The sequence below is a fragment of the Gymnoscopelus braueri genome, assembly GCF_963280865.1.
Source record: "Gymnoscopelus braueri genome assembly, chromosome: 22".
NCBI lineage: Eukaryota > Metazoa > Chordata > Actinopteri > Myctophiformes > Myctophidae > Gymnoscopelus > Gymnoscopelus braueri.
The window spans coordinates 43,767,066-43,784,079 of NC_137624.1; positions in this window are offsets into that span (position 1 = coordinate 43,767,066).

The following is a 17,014-nucleotide window of genomic DNA, read 5'->3' on the forward strand; positions in this document are numbered from 1 at the left end:
TAGTTAAGTGTTTTGGCTTTAATTTACAAGCCCACAACACAATTGTACAAGCCCACAACGCGTCGCATTAGCGACGCTTTGTGGGCTTGCAGATCGGCTGAGGCTCAACTGCATGTTGAAGGGACGGGTGGGTTTGCGACAGACAGAGGCACAGCTGAGATCCTCTACATTACAGACGGACAATGTTACATAAAAACATTCGCTGTTGTCATAATTATTAAAGTGTCTAAAACGTAACTTTCAAGTGACGTTTATAGAGGGAAACTTTAAGGAAGGGAGGAGTCTTGCCTCCCTCTGCGCTGAACCATCATGGTGTGACCAGCGTGACCAGCGTGACCACGCACGCACACACGCACGCACGCACGCACGCACGCACACAGGCACGCACGCACGCACGTACGCACACAGGCACGCACGCACGCACGCACGCACGCACGCACGCACGCACACAGGGTGGTATGGCAGCGACTACGTTCTTAACTTTCTGTGTGCAGTGCATGCACTCAAACTTTATTGTTGATCATGCGTGACATGATGAAAGCATTTGTTTTCGCATTGTTAGGTCAGGAAATTAAAATAATAAAAACACAAACGCGATTTTTTGTTTTTTGAGATTTGGATAAAATCTGTTGGAGTAATCCTGGTCGCGCTATAACAAGCCAATGTAAAGAATTTAGGGCTGAGCTCTTCCTTGGCCTCCAGGGAGTGTGTGTGCAAAGTTACGGACGGACGGACGTACGGACGGACAGGGGCGAAAACATAGTCTCCGGCCTTCAACCGTCCAGCCTGGCAGAGACAATAATGATGATAATAATAATAATAATAATAATAATCATATATAGCTGCGAGCACCAATACGGGGGGCTAAGCAATGCAATATGCACAGTGGCGTAATTTGCCTATAGGGTTGCTGGGTTGTGTGAACCCATACCCAGGCCTTCCACCTCAAGGGGGACCTCCAGGCCTTCTATTCAGCTCAGCTGCCCCTCCACTGTGGAACTCACTCCCGGACCAGCTAAGAGCTCCACAGTCTGTTGATGCTTTTAAGAGAGGACTTTCCTTTTTAATAAAGGATTCGGTCAGCTATTCTGATTTTACCCTCTAGGTTTCTTTGCCTCCATATTTTTAATAGTTTTTTTTTTAGACTCCTTTCTTTTAGAACCGTTGTTTTTATGCAAATGTTTTTTTATTCTGTACTGTAGGAGTTTGAGATTTGTTTCAAATGTTAAGTGCAATATTAAAACAAATATGATTACCATTATTGTGTGTATAATGTTTCACACAGTTTGCTAAAAAGAAACTTTGAAAAGTGTTTTTCAAACTACTCAAAATGGCGGAAAATCTAAGGGCGGAGCTTAATGGTCAAAGTGACACGATGTGTTCAAAGTTAGCATTTTTGAGTGCTATAGCGCCACCCTTTGGCCAATGGTTGTGAGTTTTGTTTAACGGTTACCGTTAAGCCAGAACTGCAAAAAGTGGCGGAATAATAATAAAACTAACAAATACAAAAGGGTGCCTATGCACTACTTGCTTGGCCCTCTAATAATTATGAAATGCTTAATTTTTAATATTTCTAATAAGATTGAAATACAATACTGGGTATTGTCCAAAGTCACAAAAAAAGGAGAAGAAAGAAATTGAATTATTGTATATACAGTATGATTTATTGTGTGTGTGTGTGTGTGTGTGTGTGTGTGTGTGTGTGTGTGTGTGTGTGTGTGTGTGTGTGTGTGTGTGTGTGTGTGTGTGTGTGTGTGTGTGTGTGTGTGTGTGTGTGTGTGTGTGTGTGTGTGTGTGTGTGTGTGCGCGTGTACAGGTGCAGTGATCTATGAGGTAGAGGATCCACAGGAGGTGTATGATGATGTGGACACAGACCCTGACATCACAGCTGAGGTCCAAGATGACCCCCAACCTGGAGACCCCCTACAGCCGCTTATGACGAGACTGAAAGTAATAGTGTCATTAATATGTGTTGTGTCTATTATATTTTTGGTTGTTACTGTGCTAAACTTATATCTCAGACTTTCAGACTTACAGGATTACCTATAGGCCGTAGGGGGCGAGTTCCCCCGGGCACCAGCCAATGGGGGCACCAAAAACATTTTTTCAAAAAAACACCAAAAATATTTTTAAAAATAAGAATGAGATAACATAACCCTAACCCTAAAACCGAAATAAAGTAACCAGAAACCAAAAAGAAACTAACAAAAAACGACCTCCCCCAGCCTCAAGCCATATCTCCGCCCAGGGAGCAGGGGGGGGGGGGCACTTCAACTTGAGGTCGCCCTGGGGCACCACATCCGCTAATCCGGCCCTGCTTACAAGTATATGATATAATGTCCCCTTCCTGGCACGTGGACTCCCATTCAATATTAGTGGTGTTACTGTACCTTTTGAAACATCATGGAATATTATCCGTGACCTCCTTCCTCACGGAGATCGACTCATTACACACACAGGGGTCCGGTAGAATCAAAAATATATTATTGGCCAGCCACGATCCTCCATTCCAGAGCTATGGCCGCTTGAATGTGGCTTTTTTTTTTTAAAGCTTGTTTTTTTTTTTAAAACAAGCAGAAAAAGCAGAGAAAAAATTACCTTTATAAATCCTTTAACATGAAAGGTGCCTACAGTAGCTTTTTTTGTCCAAAAAATCAAAAAGACATCTAAGACGTCCTTGGAAACCTGGGCGTTTGGACAAAAAAGACGTCAAGGACGTCCTTGGCAGTGAATGTAAACAGACATTACCATGTTCACCATTCTCAAAGGGAGATGGAAGGGAAGAGATATAGTTTAAAAAAATAGAGGACATGAGATAATGACCATAAGAAATGAGCAGTACACAGAATTTGGAAATAGGATTTTTTAAATGAATACAATGACAATTCCTAATCTAAAACCAAATTAAAACGAACAGAATAACGTAAATATAACAATCACAGCCTTTAATGCTGACTGTAAATAAGGACGGGACGGGTTTTAAAAGTGATGTAAAGTCAAATTATGATATGAATAGCTGATCTACAAGCTTACAACACGTCCCTTTGTGTTTGTGACGCGTTGTATTAAATATGTCAGTCATGTATTTGTATATGTAAGTTATTTGTCATCTGTCCTGTACAGAGTGTGAATTGATTATTATGAAGCCTAAAAGGCCAAACAGAAATTACATTTGTATTCATACTGAATGTGTCAATGTTCAATCCCAAAAACACAATTAAATCGTTAATCACAATTATTTTGACAATTAATCGTCAACTTAAATATTGTAATGGTGACTGACAGCCCTTTAGATGGATTGATAGATAAAGACACACATTATCTATGCTGGCTCTTGTGAAGATAGTGTAGTATGTTTTTTTTTTTTTACAGACGTACATACGTACAGAGATTCATTGCATTTATTGTAAGATTGTATTTTTTGAGGACATAATAGTATGCATGGTATTGTAATTTTTTTATGAGAAGTATACTTCTCTACAAAGCCAGAGTGCAGTAACGGCATTTTTGATTAAAATTGAGTTATAACAAAACATTTACTTCTTGATATCTGTTTTATCTTGTGACGAATTTTACATTTTGTCAAGAGTTTGACTCAAACCATGGCAGACTGCAGTAACTTACTGCCGACTGCCATTGGTTTTTGATGGATTTTTAAACTATGGTTATAATTGGTTTTCTATGAGCTGGTTTATGATGATATGTTACTGGATTAGAAAAGCAAAGACGGTGTCTTTTTTTCAAAGCCCTGATGTGTTGTGTTTGTAAATACTATTAGCAGTTTAGTTTAATTTCTTCATGTTGGAATTTATTTTACAGTGTTGTTGCTATTTCCATGATGTATTCCTTACTGTACATTAGTTATTATTTGTACCAGTATTAGTATTTTATGTACCTTTTAATAAATGTATCCATTTTTATTAAAATCTTATAACTACATTAAAACGTAGTTGTTATTGAAATACGTTTACATGTTTTATAATAAACATGTTAAACTTGTAGATAAGCTGTTTTCACTACTTTAATTTTTTTAAGAAAAAAAATAACTGAATTTACACGGAAAACAGTGAATTTAGCCCCTAAATGATCTTTCTATTTCAAAAGTAGTGAAAATAGCCGATCTACAAACTGAAGTGGCCGGTATTGGTTAAATATTTATAAAACCAACAGACAGATTTAATCACTTTCAAAATATATTTTAATTGCAAAAATAGCAGCTTTACAAACCCACAACGATGCAACAAGTGAGCTTGTAGATCAAGATTTTCACTTGTTTTATGCGACAGTAGAGCATTAATTAAGCAGTAATTCATGAAAGAAAAACAATGTTGAAATATGGAGATACAGTACAAGGTCTCTGCCTGACAACACTGATTTGTAAAAGTATTTTATTTATATGTATGGTTTTTTATGTGTGAAGGTTGTTTACTACAACAGAGCAACATGCTGTACTAAGATGAATTCATCCTGTGTGTATGTCTTATGTTATGTTATGTAATGTTGTCTTCTCTTGTGTGTACTTGGCTGATCATGTAATTCAGTGGTTCTCAAAGTGGGGTCTGGGGACCCCCAGGGGTCCTTGAGCAAAATGTGTTAATATAGCATAAAAATCAGTTAAACCACTTTAACACCTATATACACATCGGCTATTTGAAAATAGCAGATCTGCTATTTTCCAAGATTCTTGAATATTTTTTGAAACATTCTAGCAACAAGTCTTGTTTGGGGGTCCTTGGCACAAAATATTTTCAGCAGGGGGTCTAACTGATGCTGATCACGTATTTTTTGATTGATTGATTGAATACTTAGGTTACCATGAGGTGCATGCATAGTCAAAATTACATAGGCTGACAGGTGCCGCCCCAGCCCATAGGAGTACATGCAATGACCAATATCACCCTCCCTGCCTGGCTTCCCTCCCCCAAACACGGGACAATTGTGTTCACATAATCGCCCGATTGCACCACGGTGGTTTCGAACCCACAACCTCCGTGGTGGTGGACAGGGACCTTACCACTGCGCCAGGGCCACCTGAGCGCCCTTACCCAGTCATTTTAACCACACTAGTGCTTGCGTCCAACACCATACATGCTTTCTGAGCTGATGCAGTGGCACAGATCATCCCTGCCAATGTCACATGCTGCCTCTTACTTTGGGCCTAAATCACAAAAGCAGGCTAGAGCTGATATACTATGCTGTGGATAAGCAACAGTACACAGACCTGATTAGGCCTGGTGGAGATCTGCCCTCTGTGGCGCGACCCTTTCTAGTTGGAAGCTGCATTTACTGTGGTTTGTGTGGAGTTTCCCATTTCAGAAGCACATGAAGTGACGCATGTTTGTTTCCAGTCAACAAGAAAGGTGTGAATTTACAGAGAAACCACCTGATTATGAGATAAGTAAAAAGCCACTGCTCTGCTCTTAGATCACTGATACACCCCCCCCACACACACACACACACACACACACACACACACACACACACACACACACACACACATTTTAGATCTAATTTCATAGTCAGTCCCATCCCCATGATTTGTATGTCTAATTCCATCGCCAATCCCATCCCCATGATTTGTAGGTCTAATTGCATTGCCAATCCCATCCCCATTATTTATTTGTTTAATTCCCTCGCCAGTCCCATCCCCATGATTTGTAGGTCTAATTCCATCGCCAAACCCGTCCCCATGACGTGTAGGTCTAATTCCATCGCCAGTCCCATTCCCATAATTTGCAGATCTATTTCCATAGACAGTCCCATGTCCATGATTTGTTGATCTAATTCTAGCGACACCCAATCCCCATGATTTGTAGGTCTAGTTCCATCGACACCTCATCCCCATGATTTGTAGGTCTAATTCCATCACCTGTCCCATCGCCATGATTTGCTTATCTAATTCCATAGACAGTCCCATGTCCATGATTTGTAGATCTAATTCTAGCGACACCCAATCCCCATGATTTGTAGGTCTAATTCCATCACCTGTCCCATCCCCATGATTTGCTGATCTAATTCCATAGACAGTCCCATCCCCATGAATTGTAGGTCTAATTCCATAGACCAGGGGGTCTCAAGAATATTTTGAGATGGGGGTCCGTGGCCAAATACAGTACATATAATTTCTGACACTCCGGGCAGCCCTTGCAAAAGTCCTCTATGGCCCGTTTAACCCCGGGCCAATAGAAGCTGGCCAAACGTCTTCTGGACCCCCAGGTGCGCCCCCTAGCTGGTGAGTATGGTCTAACACTCGGGAGACATAGGCTTTAGGTACGAGCAATTGCTCAACAGTACCCCCCCCCCTTGGTTATCACCCCTCTAACAGTCCTTTTTTTACTATAAAGTATGGGGGAACAAGTGCACTCACCCCGTCACATTTCTGTCAATCTATGGCCGCCACAAGTTGGCGGGCCATGTCCAGGTTGGGGTGGGTCCACTGCTCAGTGGCGAACTCTCCAAAGGGGGTCTTGACCCGCTTTGATGGCCGAGGGGCTTCGGGCTGGCGTGTCTCTTTTTTCCTCCTCTTCATCCTCTCTCTGGGGCTCCTCTTCATCCTCTCTCCGGGGCTCCTCTTCGGGGGAGCTGTCACTCAGGGAGCCATCAGAGGAGGGGCGAAACGCTGGTCAGGCGTGCAGTGGGGCCACCGGTCCGGTCCGCGGGGTCCGGCGTCGTCGGTGTTGGGTCGGGCCTGTAGCCCTGGGGTCCAGTACCGGTCGAACAGGACCATGAAACAAGTAAAACATTTGAGTTCTCTATCCTCAGATCTGCTATTTTCCAAGATTCTTGAATATTTTTTGAAACATTCTAGCAACAAGTCTTGTATGGGGGTCCTTGGGGGTCCTTGGCACAAAATATTTTCAGCAGGGGGTCTAACTGATGCTGATCACGTATTTTTTGATTGATTGATTGATTGAATACTTAGGTTACCATGAAGTGCATGCATAGTCAAAATGTCATTGGCTGACAGGTGCCGCCCCAGCCCATAGGAGTACATGCAATGACCAATATCACCCTCCCTGCCTGGCTTCCCTCCCCCAAACACGGGCCACATAGACGCCCGACAAAGCCGCTTGCACCACAGTGGTTTCGAACCCACAACCTCCGTGGTGGACCTTACCACTGCGCCACCTGAGCGCCCTTACCCAGTCATTTTAACCACACTAGTGCTTGCGTCCAACACCATACATGCTTTCTGAGCTGATGCAGTGGCACACATCATCCCTGCCAATGTCACATGCTGCCTCTTACTTTGGGCCTAAATCACAAAAGCAGGCTAGAGCTGATATACTATGCTGTGTATAAGCAACAGTACACAGACCTGATTAGGCCTGGTGGAGATCTGCCCTCTGTGGCGCGACCCTTTCTAGTTGGAAGCTGCATTTACTGTGGTTTGTGTGGAGTTTCCCATTTCAGAAGCACATGAAGTGACGCATGTTTGTTTCCAGTCAACAAGAAAGGTGTGAATTTACTGAGAAACCACCTGATGATGAGATAAGTAAAAAGCCACTGCTCTGCTCTTAGATCACTGATACACCCCCCCCCCACACACACACACACACACACACACACACACACACATTTTAGATCTAATTTCATAGTCAGTCCCATCCCCATGATTTGTATGTCTAATTCCATCGCCAATCCCATCCCCATGATTTGTAGGTCTAATTGCATTGCCAATCCCATCCCCATTATTTATTTGTTTAATTCCCTCGCCAGTCCCATCCCCATGATTTGTAGGTCTAATTCCATCGCCAAACCCGTCCCCATGACGTGTAGGTCTAATTCCATCGCCAGTCCCATTCCCATAATTTGCAGATCTATTTCCATAGACAGTCCCATGTCCATGATTTGTAGATCTAATTCTAGCGACACCCAATCCCCATGATTTGTAGGTCTAGTTCCATCGACACCTCATCCCCATGATTTGTAGGTCTAATTCCATCACCTGTCCCATCGCCATGATTTGCTTATCTAATTCCATAGACAGTCCCATGTCCATGATTTGTAGATCTAATTCTAGCGTCACCCAATCCCCATGATGTGTAGGTCCAATTCCATCGACACCCCATCCCCATGATTTGTAGGTCTAATTCCATCACCTGTCCCATCCCCATGATTTGCTGATCTAATTCCATAGACAGTCCCATCCCCATGAATTGTAGGTCTAATTCCATAGACCAGGGGGTCTCAAGAATATTTTGAGATGGGGGTCCGCGGCCAAATACAGTACATATAGTTTCTGACATTCCGGGCAGCCCTTGCAAAAGTCCTCTATGGCCCGTTTAACCCCCGGGCCAATAGAAGCTGGCCAAACGTCTTCTGGACCCCCAGGTGCGCCCCCTAGCTGGTGAGTATGGTCTAACACTCGGGAGACATAGGCTTTAGGTACGAGCAATTGCTCAACAGTACCCCCCCCCCCCTTGGTTATCACCTCTAACAGTCCTTTTTTTACTAGAAAGTATGGGGGAACAAGTGCACTCACCCCGTCACATTTCTGTCAATCTATGGCCGCCACACGTTGGCGGGCCATGTCCAGGTTGGGGTCGGTCCACTGCTCAGTGGCGAACTCTCCAAAGGGGGTCTTGACCCGCTTTGATGGCCGAGGGGCTTGGGGCTGGCGTGTCTCTTTCTTCCTCCTCTTCATCCTCTCTCTGGGGCTCCTCTTCATCCTCTCTCCGGGGCTCCTCTTCAGGGGAGCTGTCACTCAGGGAGCCATCAGAGGAGGGGTGAAACGCTGGTCAGGCGTGCAGTGGGGCCACCGGTCCGGTCCGGTCCGGTCCGGTCCGGTCCGCGGGGTCCGGCATCGTCGGTGTTGGGTCGGGCCTGTAGCCCTGGGGTCCAGTACCGGTCGAACAGGACCATGAAACAAGTAAAACATTTGAGTACTTTTTCCACCACTGCTAACATGTAGATTGTAAATCGCAAAGGAAAGAGAAACAAAATACATTTGACATAATTTTGTCTCCTTTTTCTCTTTTATAGGTTTGGAAGAAAGCTTGTTATGTTTGCAACCATGGCAGTCCAGACACTTTTTACCGTTGTCCAAATCTCTTCTTCATCGTTGCTTTGGGACAGAACTCCAACCATATTGCTGCTTTTGTCTTAGGTGTGTAACAACTACTCACGTGTTGAGAATGGATGGGAATGTGCTGAATGTAACATGTAGCCTACTATTTAAGCCTGATTTATACTTTGTTGTGTGACGGAGTCACGGCTGAAAATAACTGATCAACAAGCTCACAACACGTTAGCTTGTAGATCTGCTAGTAGAGTACATGCAATGACCGATATCACCCTCCCCGCCTGGCTTCCCTCCCCCAAACACGGGACAATTGTGTTCGCATAGACGCCCGACAAAGCCGGTTGCACCATGGTGGTTTCGAACCCACAACCTCCGTGGTGGTGGGCAGGGACTTCACCACTGCGCCACCTGAGCGCCTTTACCCAGTCCTTTTAACCACACTAGTGCTTGCGTCCAACACCATACATGTGTTTTGAGCTGATGCAGTGGCACACATCATCCCTGCCAATGTCACATGCTGCCTCTTACTTTGGGCCTATAATGCAAAATCACAAAAGCATGCTAGAGCTGATATACTATGCTGTGGATAAGCAACATTACACAGACCTGATTAGGCCTGGCGGAGATCTGCCCTCTGTGGTGCGACCCTTTCTAGTTGGAAGCTGCATTTACTGTGGTTTGTGTGGAGTTTCCCATTTCAGAAGCACATGAAGTGACGCATGTTTGTTTCCAGTCAACAAGAAAGGTGTGAATTTACAGAGAAACCACCTGATGATGAGATAAGTAAAAAGCCACTGCTCTGCTCTTAGATCACTGATACACCCCCCCCCACACACACACACAGACATTTTAGATATAATTTCATAGTCAGTCCCATCCCCATGATTTGTATGTCTAATTCCATCGCCATTCCCATCCCCATGATTTGTAGGTCTAATTGCATTGCCAATCCCATCTCCATGATTTATTTGTCTAATTCCCTCGACTAGATCTGCTATTTTCAGCCTGTGACTCCAGCATTAGGAATGCAATGAAATGATATATTAGACATACTGTGCATATCGATATTATTGCAAAATACAGTGTCTCTAGGTTTATAGAAATCTGTGGAACGGAGGAGCTTTAGCCGATAAACGTGTTTTATTTTGGTGTATTTCTCTCCCTCTGTTTCCCTCCAGGTACAGATATCTTGACAGGAAACGTACGTGTCCTGTTTTTGTCTCTGGGAATGAATCTGTTCTACTTCTGGCTACATGATGCTGCCTCTCTTTGCTTATTTCATAAGGGACTGGAAGTATCTTCTGCTGGCTTTATCTCTGCCTGGCCTGTTCTACACACCCCTCTGGTGGTGAGTTGCAGTCATTGTAGAAGAACCATCACTACTGAGACAGTTTTTCAGTCCTCTGATCAGCAATGTTTGTGAGGCAGCTTTATAGGAGACTGGGTGTGGCCCCCCAGCCAATCCACTGCCTGTGTCACAGGGCTCATCAGAGCCAATCAGTGAAGGGAACCAATTTCCCCACAGCAGCAGGCAGTCTCCAGCAATCAACAGTCTCATTACACCACAGGCAGGTGTCAGTCCATTATAGCCAAGGCTTCTGTCTCCACCTTAGAACAAGGAAAATACAAAATAATACAATGCCAAATACAAAACAAAATTATACAAATACAGACTAAACTACGTAACAGCAGTATTGATACTTTTACTTAAGTAAAACATTTGAGTACTTTTTCCACCACTGCTGCAGAGTGACATGGCAAAGGACAGATGTGACCCAGAGGAGCGTCACAGCGTTCTAGACCTGCTAAGGTTCACCAAAACCAGAAACACAACACTCATACTCTTCCTAGTGTGGTGAGTATCCACAGGTTGTTTTGCACTCACCTTATCACACATACTGTAGAAGGGTATGTCTATAAGTATGTGCTTCTTTTTTATGTCTTAAGACACATAGACGTAGTGTATGCGGTGGTGTAAAATAACTAAGTACATTTACTCAAGTACAGTACAATTTTGAGGTACTTTTACTTTACTGGAGTATTTCCAATGTTCAGTACTACTCCACTACATCTCAGAGGCAAATGTTGTACTTTTTCACTTTTTATTTTTTTTATTTTATTTTTTTTATTATTATTTGAAAACATTAGTTACTTTTTAGATTATTGTAAAAAGCCCTATATCAATTTCGGCCATTTGAAAATGGCCGATCTACAAGCTCACAATGCCTCGCATGAGCTTGTAAATCAGTATTTTCAAAAGATTTGTATACATTTTGAAATCTTGAAATGGGACATTCTGCATGATGAGTACTTTCTACTTTTGGTAACATTTTGATACCAATACTTTTGTACTAATTCTCAAGTAATTTTTTAATTCTGGACTTGTACTTGTAACGGAGTATTTATACATTGCAGTATTGATACTTTTACTTAAGTAAGACATGAGTATGTGTCACCTGTCTCAGAGTGGGTCACCGTGTGTGTGTATTCAGACACTCTTGTGACCGACGGTAGCAAAGGGAAAAGGGAGGGTGCCTTTTGTCTGTGTGAAGATGTGAGCATGTCAGTGGGGATGAATGTTTGACATGCGAAAATGTATCAGTAATTGTACTTTTTTTCCAAGTTAAAAGACTAAAAACAAAAGCTGAAGGGGTTGGCAAAGAGTCTCATTATTGGGAATCTGTGGAAATTCAGTAATAACAGTCAGTGTGTGTGCTTCAAACCAGTGTTGCTGCTGCCTCTACTATGGGAAAAGATCTCCTCCGACCCCAGCCTCCAGCTGTGTAGATTCTGCTCTATCTCATGCGGGGGGGGGGGGGGGTTAGAAAATGTATTGATATAAATGTGTGGGAACCCTGTGTAGTGTTGCTGCAGGGAGCATCCCCAAGAGTAGAAGCGTACCACCAAGTCAAACTATAATTTCTATCTCCATATGCAATAATTAGTTAATTCATTAGGCGTTTCCTGACAGAAGTATGTGAACTCCCATGCACATGCTGCATACTAAACTATTAAGTCATTAAAATGTGCTCTTCTCCATATGCAGGTATATACTACAAGTATCTACCATATCTATTGCTGGGTTCTCTGGCTCTTCTGTCTGGCCTGGCCTTCCAGAGACCTTTGGTCGACCTTTGCCTGAAACTATCCAGCAGATGCCTGTGAGAGAAAGGTATGCTCCTGGGAGAATTACTAGTCATGATCTTGGAGATAAAGATAGGACATTTGTCCTACTTGTTTGGGCCTGTTTTTAGGCCAGAAATAATTTTTTTCCTAAACCTTCAAAAAATAGCAAGAATAGCCAATCTACAAGCTTGTACTTAGGCAAGTTATCCTATTTTCCTACGACAAAGTATACAGGGCTTTAGTGGTTATCTACATTTATACAAAAAACTAGCCTTTTCTTTGCCAGGATAAAGTGTGCATGTTTGGTCATAACAGAGGATGAGACCCCATCTGTGCTCCATCCAAATTATTCAAGATTTTTATGTACATTTCTGTATATTTTCAAACGTACATTTATTTTACTAGTATTGGTTGAAATGGGTCAATTAATTACTTTAAAATAAACAACATGAAAAAGTATTTTCCAAAAAACATGCAGTAATGTTATGAATCTGAGTCTTTTATTTTAATTTTTAAGTCAGCTTTTGCAGATACAGGCTTTCAAAGAACCTATCACTGATCTGCAGCTACTCAGTCAGGGGTACATATATATATAAACTGAAAGTTTGATGATTTATTGTCCTTGAGCTTCATGGGATTACAGTCACATACTGAGGAGGTGTTTGTTCAGCCTCTTCTTAAAGGCATGAATACTACTTGATGTAATGTCTCCAGCAACCACAGGGGGAAGGCTGTTCCATGTTGTAATAGCAGAGTGGAGAAAGCTCCTGTCAAGGCATTTGGTGTTTGACTTGAGGATGGTCAGGGCGTGGCTTGGTAGTACCCTCCGGGTGATACGACCTGGGATGTGAGCTTGGGGCAGCAGTGCTTTGAGATCCACTGGACAGCTGGGAGTGTGCATCTTATAAAGAACAGTTGTTGCTGCAACTGTTCGACGATGACTCAGCTTACTGATGGCATATTGCTGTAGGGCATGGTCCTCATCCAACCCAATGATTTTTAGAGCCTTTTTTTGGGATGATGTCTAGCTGCCTGTGAGTGGTCTGAGAGGCATTCATCCAGGCTAGGCAGGAGTACTCCATGGCTCTGCCTTTAGCATCAAGCTTGTTGGTCTAATATGAGCACAGCTCCTAACTGAATGCACTGTATCGCAGAAGAAGTCTTGCTTTCACAATGTCTCGTTGATGCTTTCTTCTTCTCCTGTAGTCTGAGGGAGTTTGTAACGTTTCCTTTTACAACACTTGAGGGAAACAAAAGACAGTGAGCCGCCATGTCTGGGTCAAATGTTTATACATCATTCTTCAACATGATCTTACTCCCTGAACCACATCAACCCTAGATTCCCTATTCTGGGGGGCCAACATTCGGTGAAAGCAGATCTACAAGTTCACAACACATTGCGTTGCGTAGTGTTGTGAGCTTGTAGAACGCTACATGCTACCCACGGCCCATCCTCCACCCACTGGTACCAGTATTAAAGCTGTTGTGTTCCATTCCAGGCTGGCTTGTTGGGCTAGTTTGTGTTGCCGTCGCGCATCAGCGCAGGTACAGTATGTCTCTCCATCTTGCTGTTTACGCACTCGCCTTATACTACGTTGTGCATGGTCTTGAACTTGACCCTGACCGTTTGTTGTCCTTTCTAGCCTTGGTGTGTTTCCACACATCCTGCTGGAGTGTTCGCTCCGGGCGTGTGGTGCCATTCCACGCCGCACAGAGGGTAGTGGTGGTGGTCCTCCTTCTCCGCAGTATAGCACGTTGATTTGGTGTCATTATAATGACTGTAAACCGTGGCTTTTAATATTTCGGTTTACTTCTTATACCCGGTTTCCGCCGCTGCGGGCTGGCTACTGTGTCTTCCTCCCTTGCAAACGCGGTAGGTTCGCTGTCTGTCTCTCTGATCTCTGTCTCAATGAATGTCAGTATTATGAAATGGTAGAATAACACAGCCGTTTGTTATTTCAGGCCCGGTGACACAGCTGCTGCTTTGCCGTATTTATATTACCGTGACACCTTCCCTTGCTGGGGTTTTAAATTGGCCGAGTGGGAAACGCTGGCCGTGGATCCGAGCCTATCAGCTCCTCCCCTGTCGCTGGCTCTACGCCTCAATGTGGGTCATATGTTATTGTATTCCTGTTTTATTATTTCCCCAAGTTGTTTTTATTTATTTGGATCCATGTCACCTACTATAGGACGCCTCCCACTATCCCACTCTACTTTTATCCCCTTCGATGCATTCTGCTTTTATTATTCATGACATGATATTGACCTGTTAAATTACAATAAAGCTTTGTTCTACCTTTGTTAAAGGGATATTTACCTTTTTTTTATTATAAATGATCTTCTTCTCAGGCTTTTGGGAGCACCCCGGACACTTTTGAAGCTGCTTGATTCAGTAATTAGATATTTGATATTAATTTTATCAGACACGCCCCCTTCCTATACAAACCCATTGTAACTTCAAACTTTTTAAAACGTGTTATATTCATTGGAAACACCCGTCCTTGGTTCTGGTGACTGATATTGTCCTTCTAATACGTGAGGAGACCGTGTTTTTTCAATTACTTTTTCTTTGGGAGAGAGAGGGAGAGAGAGAGAGAGAGGGAGGGAGGGAGAGAGAGAGTGAGGATTTGACAAAGATTAACCTGTGTGTGTGTGTGTGTGTGTGTGTGTGTGTGTGTGTGTGTGTGTGTGTGTGTGTGTGTGTGTGTGTGTGTGTGTGTGTGTGTGTGTGTGTGTGTGTGTGTGTGTGTGTGTGTGTGTGTGTGTGTGTGAGAAATAAATCAAACACCTCATTATCACACTGATCACTGTCTGGGTGACAGCTGTCAATATCATTGATTACTAAAAGACACCCTGGCAAAACATCAGAGATTGTGGGTAAGAGGTGTCATTGGCAGGAAGATCAAATAACATGCAGGCAAAGCAAACCACTGAGAGACTCATCTCTCTGAACGGGGTTGGGTTAGAACGCTGTGAGACAGGTTAGTTTTATCCTACTGATGATGTGTTGTAACAGTAATCATGCTCTGTGTGAGAGGAACCGCAGGTTCAGACCTTTGGGCCTTTTCAAGCCTTTTCATGTTGCCACATGGTAGAACTGTGTGTGTGTGTGTGTGTGTGTGTGTGTGTGATGTCATTAATGAAAACCATAGGGAGGTGTTCATTCTCGAGGTCGGCTGTACTCTGGAACAGCCTCCCATTGGACCTCAGGGTTGCTAGTTCCATCACCATTTTTAAATTGAAATTAAAGACTCATTTTTATAGAAAGGCTTTCTTAACCTCCTAAACAGCAGAAATGTGGTGCATCTATATTCACTGATACTGTTACGGTGGAAACACACCAGACTTTTTTCGCGCACATACGCACACACGCACACACGCACTTTTAGATCCAGTCCTATTTTAAAGCCTGCGTATGCGGGACTCGCGTATCCGCGCGCCTGGTGTAGCCGCTATCATTGATATCAATTGGATCTAAACAAACGCGCTCTACGCGCCACGCATACGCGCGCTTTGAAAAGTCTGGTGTAGATCGGCCGTTATGTGTTATTTTTACTGTTGTAATTATCTATGATCCTTGATTCACTGTTTGATTTTATGTTGTTAAGCACTTTTTAACACTGTTTAAAAAGGTGCTATATAAATAAAGTTTATTATTATTATTACAGCTTAGAGGAAGCCTTCCTAACCAAAGTGCTAAAATATCATCAGCTAGAGCAGACCATCTCTCAGCTAGGCTACAGATGTAAACTTTTGGTAGTCTAGGGCACGTGCACAAGTTGGTTGTGAGGGGCCTTCAAATGGCCGGCCTCTCCAAAAGGAGGGCTAAACAATTAGCACGGTACTGCTCAATATCAGCTATTATAGGAAGCCGCTCAATTTGGAGGAGGCGTTGTTTCCTTTACCCATGATTGTTGTCTGCTGTTTTCGACAAGTATGCCTACATTATTGTATGTAACAATGCTCTGCCTTACATGCACTTTGTAACTGGCTGTTTTCCCATTATCTGACTGCACTGGCAGTGTTTATGTCCTTTGTACAAGGCATTCTTGTACTTCTGTGTGTGTGTGTGTGTGTGGCCTCTCAGATGTAGAAAGGGTATCTACCTCCGGGTAGTAGAAGGTTTCACAGGAGAGGTGCCTGACAGCTGAAGGCTCTGCATCGCATTCTAACAGGTCTGTAACACTGAGGGTGTACAATGGGTTATCTCTGGGACCCACATCCACACGGTCAAATCCACCGTGTTAATTAACAACTTACAGACCCGTAAGGGTCCACGGCCACACTGTCCCAACATTGGAGCGCTCTCTTGGAGTAAAGGGGTACAATGAGCTCTTTAAGATACAGTATGATGGTGGCTGACCATTAACAGCTTTGTATGGTGGGGACGGGGTGAAGGGGTACACCGCCTGTCATGTGTTTTTTTTTATTGTTAAAAAGTCAAAGCTTTATATTCTAATAATCATTGCAATGGAGTATGTGTTCAGTAACTGTGGTCTCCATGCATCTCTCCAGCTCAACATGTTCAGGTCAGGATAACAATTAATTACATGTTTATACAACTAGATTCTGACAAGTCCCGGAAAAGACGCGCTGTGATTGGCTAGTAGTCAGGAAGCTTGCCTTCTCCAAAATGGCGATACAGGTCGCTCCAATGAACTGCAGAGGCCAATGAGGTATCAGGGTCCCAGATGGCAACACATAGGAATCATGTTCTTTTGACTTCTCCGGAGACTTCTGTCCCGTTTCTGAACTCCACAAATCTCGTCACAATGCAGATAGACAGACGACAGACGGTTTGATTACCTGCACTTACAGGATGGTTCTGTGTTCCTGCCCTTCAGCAAGGCAACGTATCCCATA